This window comes from Nicotiana tabacum, chromosome 9 (assembly GCF_000715075.1).
Source record: "Nicotiana tabacum cultivar K326 chromosome 9, ASM71507v2, whole genome shotgun sequence".
Taxonomy (NCBI): domain Eukaryota; kingdom Viridiplantae; phylum Streptophyta; class Magnoliopsida; order Solanales; family Solanaceae; genus Nicotiana; species Nicotiana tabacum.
In genome coordinates this window covers 94,251,022-94,258,830 of record NC_134088.1, presented here as the reverse complement: position 1 = coordinate 94,258,830, position 7,809 = coordinate 94,251,022, and positions in this window count along the sequence as shown.

The window sequence follows — 7,809 nt, the reverse complement described above, 5'->3', positions numbered from 1 at the left end:
ACTTTGTTGTTTCGTTCAATCCATATTGCATATATGAACTCTGTATATACCAGCTTCAATAATTTTGCTTGTTTTGTCTTTCCTCTTGTTCTCTATTCTATCCAGCTTTGCATTTGCCCCCCATTACATCACTGATGGCCAATCAGTTTGTATCCATGCCATTAATTTGCTCCACACTCGTCTGTTAACTTCACATTCAGCAAATAGGTGATCTTTGTTTTCCTCTGCTAGTTTGCACATTTGAAAGCTTGTATCTATCTGCATACCCTAGCTTTTTAGTCTTGTATATGTGAGTAATCTGTCTTTAAATTGAAGCCATACTATGAAGACTGCTTTTGGTCTTGCTGCATTCCCACACATTAGGTTCTTCCGGGTGACTTTTGGTAGATTTCCTATCATTTTCACGTAGATAGCCCTAATCATGCTCATGCTCCCTGGTGACTTATGTTCCACATTACTCAATTTCTCTCTTGCCTTGAATATTTTCCTTACCATCCAACTTACTTGCTGGGGTATGAGCATATTTGTTAACCGCTTCCCTCTTATATACTCATGTATCCATTTGATCCAAAGAGTATATTTCTTACAATGTAATTCCCAGCAAGTTTTAACTATAGCTGTTTTATTCCAGATCTTCAAATTTGTGAGGTTAAGACCTCAAGCTGACTTTGGCACACACATTTTACTCCAAGAAACCAATGCTTTTCTAGTTATTTTATTTGCTCCTGACCAAATATAGCTTTTGCAGTAAGCTTCTATGTGTCTTCATCACTTTGACAAGTATTGTGAATAGCTGGGCCCAGTAAAATTGAACTCCAACCAGAACTGACTTCACCAACTGGACTCGACCAGCATATGACAACTTCTTTGCTACCCATGAAGCCACCCTTGCAGTGATCTTGGATATTAATGGTTGTCATTCTACCATCTTCAGTTTTCTTGTAGCCAGTAGGATCCCTAAATACCTAAAAGATAATTCCCTTTGCCCATATCCCAGTAGTTGTTGAATATCATGTCTAAGAGGATCTGGTACTCCACCAAAATAGATAGCACTCTTTAACATGTTAGCTTGTAAACCAGAATCATCTGTGAAGTTACCAAAATTTTTGTACAATAGACCTACAAAAGTTAGATCTCCATTGGCAAACATTAGTAGGTCATACGCAAAACTCAAATGAGTGATATTCATTTTTCAACACTTAGGATGATATTTGAATTGCCTCTCATCTCTCAATTCACTAATATTTTTGCTTAAGTACTCCATGACTATGGCAAATAAGAAGGGTGACATTGGATCCCCTTGCCTGAACCCTCTTGAAGCATCAAATGGTTTGGTTTGTTCTCCATTGATTACTATAGAGTAATTAACAGTTGACACGCATTCCATCACTCATCTAACAAACTTTGGAGGGAAGTGCAGCTCTTCTAGCATCTGCTTCAGGAACCTCCAATCTACTGTATCATAGGCTTATTGAATATCTACTTTGATCATGCATCTTGGTGAGATGTATTTCCTTGTGTATGTCTTTACCAATTCATGTGCCAAGATCACATTGTCTGCAACGTTTCTCCCAGGAATGAATCCAGCTTGTGTTTCTATGATGATGCTAGCAATAACCTTTTGTATTCTTCCTACCAAGAATTTAGCAATGATTTTGTAGAGAATAGTACAACAGGCAATTGTCCTATACTCTTTGATTGTTGCAGGATTAACTACTTTTGGAATCAAAGTTATTGCAGTACAATTGATGCCTCTGAACATAGTACATGTTATAAATAACTCTTTTACTGCTTCTATAACTTCATTTTTGATAATTGGATATGTTTTTTTATAGAATACTTTATTATATCCATCTACCTATGGTGCTTTGTCATCTCCTATAGAGCATAGTCCATCATAGATTTCTTGTTTTGTTACTGTTTCACATAGCTGAAGTTGTTGATCATGGTTTAGGTGTTTTCCTCTTCTCATGGTCTTCTTATTTACTGTTTCCACACTGGGAATTGTTGTGCCCATGAGTGACTTTTAAAATTGAGTAATCTCTTCCCTAATAACAATTGAGTCAGTCAGTCTCCTTCCAGCAAGAGAAGCAATCTTTGTTATTGGTTTCCTCTGTTTCCTATCCTTCATGACTGCTGAGAAGTAACTAGTGTTAGAGTCTCCAAATTTCATCCACATTGCCCTCGCCTTCTGTTGCATAATACTTTCTTCAATCTAGGACCACTTTTCAAGCTGACATAGTATATTCTTCTCTTCTGATGTAGGTGCATCTGTGTAATGTGCACTTATCTTGGTCTGAACCTCTTTCAGGTCTTCCCTTGCTTGTTCAATATTCATAGCAATACCCTTGAACTCAGTTTCATTTAGAATCTTCATTCCTCATAGGTCTTTCTACTTCAGCCAAATCTTTCTCATTGTATCTACATGTAATATGCAGGTTTTGTGTCCAGCAATCCTCCACTATCTTAGGAAAGTTCTCATGTGTTGACCAAATATTAAAGAATTTTAATGGTGACTTGATCTTTGTCTCCCTCGGGAGTATTTATCATCATAGGGCTATGATTTGAGATGTGAGGCAGTCTGTACTCAGTAGTGAGATGTCCAAACTGCATCATCCAATTTGGATTTCCCATTGCTTTGTCAATTCTACTCCAGATTTTGTCTCCACCTTGTTGTTTATTTGTCCAGGTATAGTAATCTCCCTTTTATGGTAGCTCATTCAGCATCAGGTTTTGAACACATTCAGCAAAGTCCTTTATCTTCATATTAGTTACTGTAGTATCATATAGTATATCCTGTGGGCACAATATGGAATTGAAATCACCCCAGATAATCCAGGGTTTAGATACCTTCTGTGAGATTTCTCCAAACTGTTGTCATAACTTCTATCTCTTTTCTAGTGTGTTATATCCATACACCACTGTCATATCACAATCAATGACTCGCTTCTTACTAACCACATTACAGTGCAATAATTGAGCATTTTGTTGTATACTCTTGATCTGATATACAACACTATCCCAAAGTAACCAGACTCTTCCTTTAACTACACTTGCATAATTAGCTTCAAACTCCCATCCAATTGCTATTTTCCTACTAATTTTGCCTGCATTATGCTCTTTGACTCTTGTTTTCACTAATCCAACTAACTTTACTTTATTCTCTTTAAGGTATGTAGTCATTTCTTTTTGTTTATACCTTTTATTTATCCCCCTCACATTCCATGCTAACCAAGGATGGCATATGAATCCCCCTCCTAAATCAGAGGGGAGTAAGACTGCCATCACATCATTATCTTGTTGCAATATTTCAAACTCATTTCTCACAGGTATAGCAACTTTCACTATTCATAGGTCTGCCATTTATTTCTTTCGCTGCCTTCCCTTTCAATAACTGCTTCTCTTTGGCTTGTGGATCTATCTCTTCATTTACTATTATTTCTGCTTATTGATGTATTTGTTTGGCTGCCCCTACATAGCTAGTACCCTACTGCTCACCAGTAGAGGTAACTGACATACGAGTGTCTACCTTTGGTACCCAAATTGAAATCAGTTTTTGAGGTCACTTCCTCCTCTCTATTGGCCAAGTTTGCTTTGGTTCCTCTTTCTACGATTTATCCATTCTTTGCATATCACAATTATGCCCTATCATTAAGTATTGTTCACAGTATTCAGGTTTTCATTCAAACATCACTCCTTGCTGGAATGTTTTCCCTAAAGGATCCATCACTGTTATTTCAGATGGCAAGGCCTTAGTGACATTAACTTCTATGAGCATCCGAACAATTGATATTCTAGTCTATTTTGCTGTTAATTCATCCGCATATTTAGGAACACCAATGGCACTATCTATACTACTCAATGAATCCATGCTCCAACAAATCATGGGTAGATTTGGAAACTTAACCCATAAAGGCAATTCTGTGAGGAACTGTGCATTGAAGTCAAAATCTGAAGTCCATTGCTTTAAAATCATAGGTTTGTTGTTAATACTATAAGGTCCTGCATACAGAATTTCATTCACGTCTGTTATTCTTTGATATTTAACAACATAGTATCCCTCCTTGTGATAACAGATTCCAGGTTCCGATACAGTATTTCAGTTTTGCTACACATACTTCTTCATGTAATTATATCCAGGTGTATCTCTCACTACATATACTATTAATGCTGACTTCCATTTATCAATCTACTTTTCTGCTTCTTCTTTGTCAAGCTTAACAATCATAGATCCCTCAACCAATTTCGGAGGAATATAATCAAGGGACATACCATTAGTTGCAGCACAATTATGGTTGAATAGTCCAATCCAAGTAGGCTCTGGAACTTGTTGCTTCATCTTTCTCCTTTGTTGAATCTTTAAAGCTTTGGATCGTCAGTGTTTGTACTTCCTTGTGGTTTTTCATTTCCTGTCAATTGTGTCTTTGGTTCTCCGCTGAGGTTCAATTTCTTAACCCTAGGGTTCGATTTCACTACCGACGCTAATGGTGAAAGAGCTAGAAAATGAGTCGCTACTGGTGTTGAAATTCTTTGTTCGCCTCCATTTTCTAGAGTTCCAGCTATTACCCTAACACTTACCGAGCTCCCTACTGTAATAATTGGTTGTTTCTTCGATCGACCTCGTCCTCTGGCCATGGCTACCACCGTCGGCGTATGTTATCTTAACGTACACCGAGAGCCCTAAGCTAGAGAGAGTTCTTCTCCCAACTTTACATATTCCATTTTTATTGTAGTTCTTCCTAACTTCCGCATTTCCTTTTTGAATGATCATGCATTTTTTATGCATTATTTTATTTATCATGGTAGAAGTCGAAATCACTTGTGCCATTAAATAGAATTTCTGAACCTACAATATATACAAATATCATGTTCAGATTCTTTTTAGATTTATTCAAATATGCTTTTGAATCAATTTTATGGTATTCTGCTATTCACAGATTTTGCGCCTCCTGACCAAAACAATTATATCTCTATACCGGCACTTCAAAACCGCTATCCGCTTGTGCCACCATAAAGAGGACTTCTGAAATTATAATATATATAAAAAATAAGCTACAGATTATTTGTAGATTTATGCAGATATTCTTTTTTATTCAGTTCTGATTTTCTATCATTCTACTTTTTACAGCTTTGCGCCCCCTGACCAAAAACCTTTTATCTCTCTACTGGAAAATTGAAAAACCAATCCGCTTGTGCCGTTGGAAACAGAACTTCTGCGGCTACAATATATACAAAAATCAGGTCTATATTCCCTATATATTTATATGTAAATACTTTTGAACTCAATTCTGATATTCTGCTATTTATAACTTTGCACACCCTGATTAAAAAAAATTATATCTTGGTGCTGACATGTCAAAACTATGATCCGCTTGTGCTGTTGGAAAGAAAACTTCTTGAACTACAATGTATACGAAAATAAGTTTTAGATTTTTTGTAGATTTATATAGATATTGTTTTTAACTTACTTTTGAATTTCTCTCATTCTACTTTTCAAAACATTGCGCGCCCCGACTAAAAACATTATATCTCTATGCAAACGTGTCAAAATCAACATTAGCTTGTGTAATTGCAAAGAGGACTTCTTGAACTACAATGTGTACAAAAATCAGGTACGTGTTCTTTGTAGATTTATACAGATATTCTTGTGAACTCAGCTCTAAATTTCTGTCATTTTTCTTTATTTTGCTTTTCACGGCTTTGCGGGTTGTGACAGAAAAATTTATATTTCTCTGGCGCATCATCTCTTTTTTGCAGCATGATATCCTTTATTTAACACTTCTATTTTATTGTTTGCTCCTAGTTCAAGAACCTTTATGTTCTCCTGACAGTTTGCAAAGAGAAATTCAAAATTTTATGTCTATTCAAGGTCTATTCTCTTCAACTCTTGGAACTGAGGCGACATCTTTTGAAATGTAGGAGAAGTTTAGGTGGCCACAGTATGCCATTTCAAGTAGTCATTCTAAAACGTGCATTGAACAACTACAATTGATTCTGCCAAACGCTTTAAAAGGAGAAGGACCTCATGTTGTGGCAAGTGGTCTGAAGTTAATAATGTTTGAGCTTATTTCATGTGATTTCTTGCCATATTGTAAAACATTCCCTCAATATTATTTTTTAATTCCTTAAGTGATGATGATGAAGAAGCATTAAAATAACCGTAGGCTATGCAGTTGCGGCTCTCAAAACAAGTGATATATATTGTGTTAACAAGTATCTTATTATGTTTTTAATAACTGACATCAAAGATCTATTCCTCGATGCTTGATGCTTTGATACCATGTCAAAGGAATATTTTGTTCTTTGCATTTAAAAATAACTTTGTTAATGTGTACCAAATATGTAGAATCTAGTGCCTTTATTATAAAGTTCTAATATATATATGTCTTAGACTCTGAATGTGCCCAATAATAAAAAGTTTCATTATCTTCCTTAATAGCTGCTTTATAATGGCGGTTAGATCTGGCTCTGATACCAATTTGTTAGGATCAGGTTATTGGGTAGTGCGGAATTTAGCCAAACAACGTTATAATGACAATAACAAAGACAATGCAAGTTGATAATAACGGCAATTAAAGAAGATAAAGAAGACACAAATTTAACGTGGTTCGATCAAGGTGACCTACGTCCATAAGCGGAGAGGAGCAATTTTACTATACCAATAAGAGTACAAAAGAGAGTACAAAATTAGAGTAAATACTCTAATTAATCCCAAATACCCCAAGAGAATAACCTCACAAGATCACTCCAAAGAAAGGGTTCACACAAGTGTTTCCCAACACTTAATTCTCATACAAAATACTCTTAATAAAGGGAGAAAGGAAGAAACAAGAAATAAAGATTCAAGTCTTGTTGGTGTGTCTAAAATGAACTAATGACCTTCCTTTTTTATAGGCAAAAAAGTCTTGGCCTCTTAGGTGTAAAAGAAGAGATATAACTTGTACAAATGATGTCCAACACACAATGCAATATTTTTGGGTCCTAAAGAATATTGTCAACAAAGTCTACACTTTGCAAAGATGCTTATGCTTATGTGAGATGGACTCCATTAACTAAAATATTGGTCATAATTACAAATCTTCACCTTGGCCTAATTTTGACTGATATAGTTAATTTTCTCCACCTTCTCCGCAAAAGCCCTAATGGGCATATGTCAAAATTTAATGCCATCAAAATCAGACAAATTGTCTGATACCGAAATTGTAGTAAGACCTATAACAGTGGATCCCAATAAAGTATACATCAAACCAGATCTGTGTGCTTTCATGATCACAAGAGCACCATGAGAAACTTTCAGAACTCCACCTTCACATGTGTACTTGCACCCAAGAGATTCTAGAATGCCCAAAGAGATGAGATTTTTATTCAAGTCAGGAACATGTCAAACATCAGTGAGAATTCTCACCACACCATCGTGCATTTTGATTCGAACTGTACCTTTTCCATAAACTTTGCAGGCAATATTGTTGCACATCAAGATAACTCCACCTCCAATAGATTCATATGTGGTAAATAAATACCGATTGTGACACATATTATAAGAACAACCCGAATCTAAAATCCACTCATTGTTAGATTTGAAACTATTATTAGTTACTAAAATTATAGTTCCCTCAGTCTCATCAGCAACTGCACTTGTTTCGGCAGTGTCAGTATTTTTGTGCTCATTTTTCCTTTCCTTATGCTTTTCTTTATTTTTTAGCTTATAACATTAGGAGATATTGTGACATTTCTTATGATAATAGTGACACTCTAAATTATTGTATCTAGATATGAAGTCGGATTTGCCCCTAACAAACAAGCCAACTT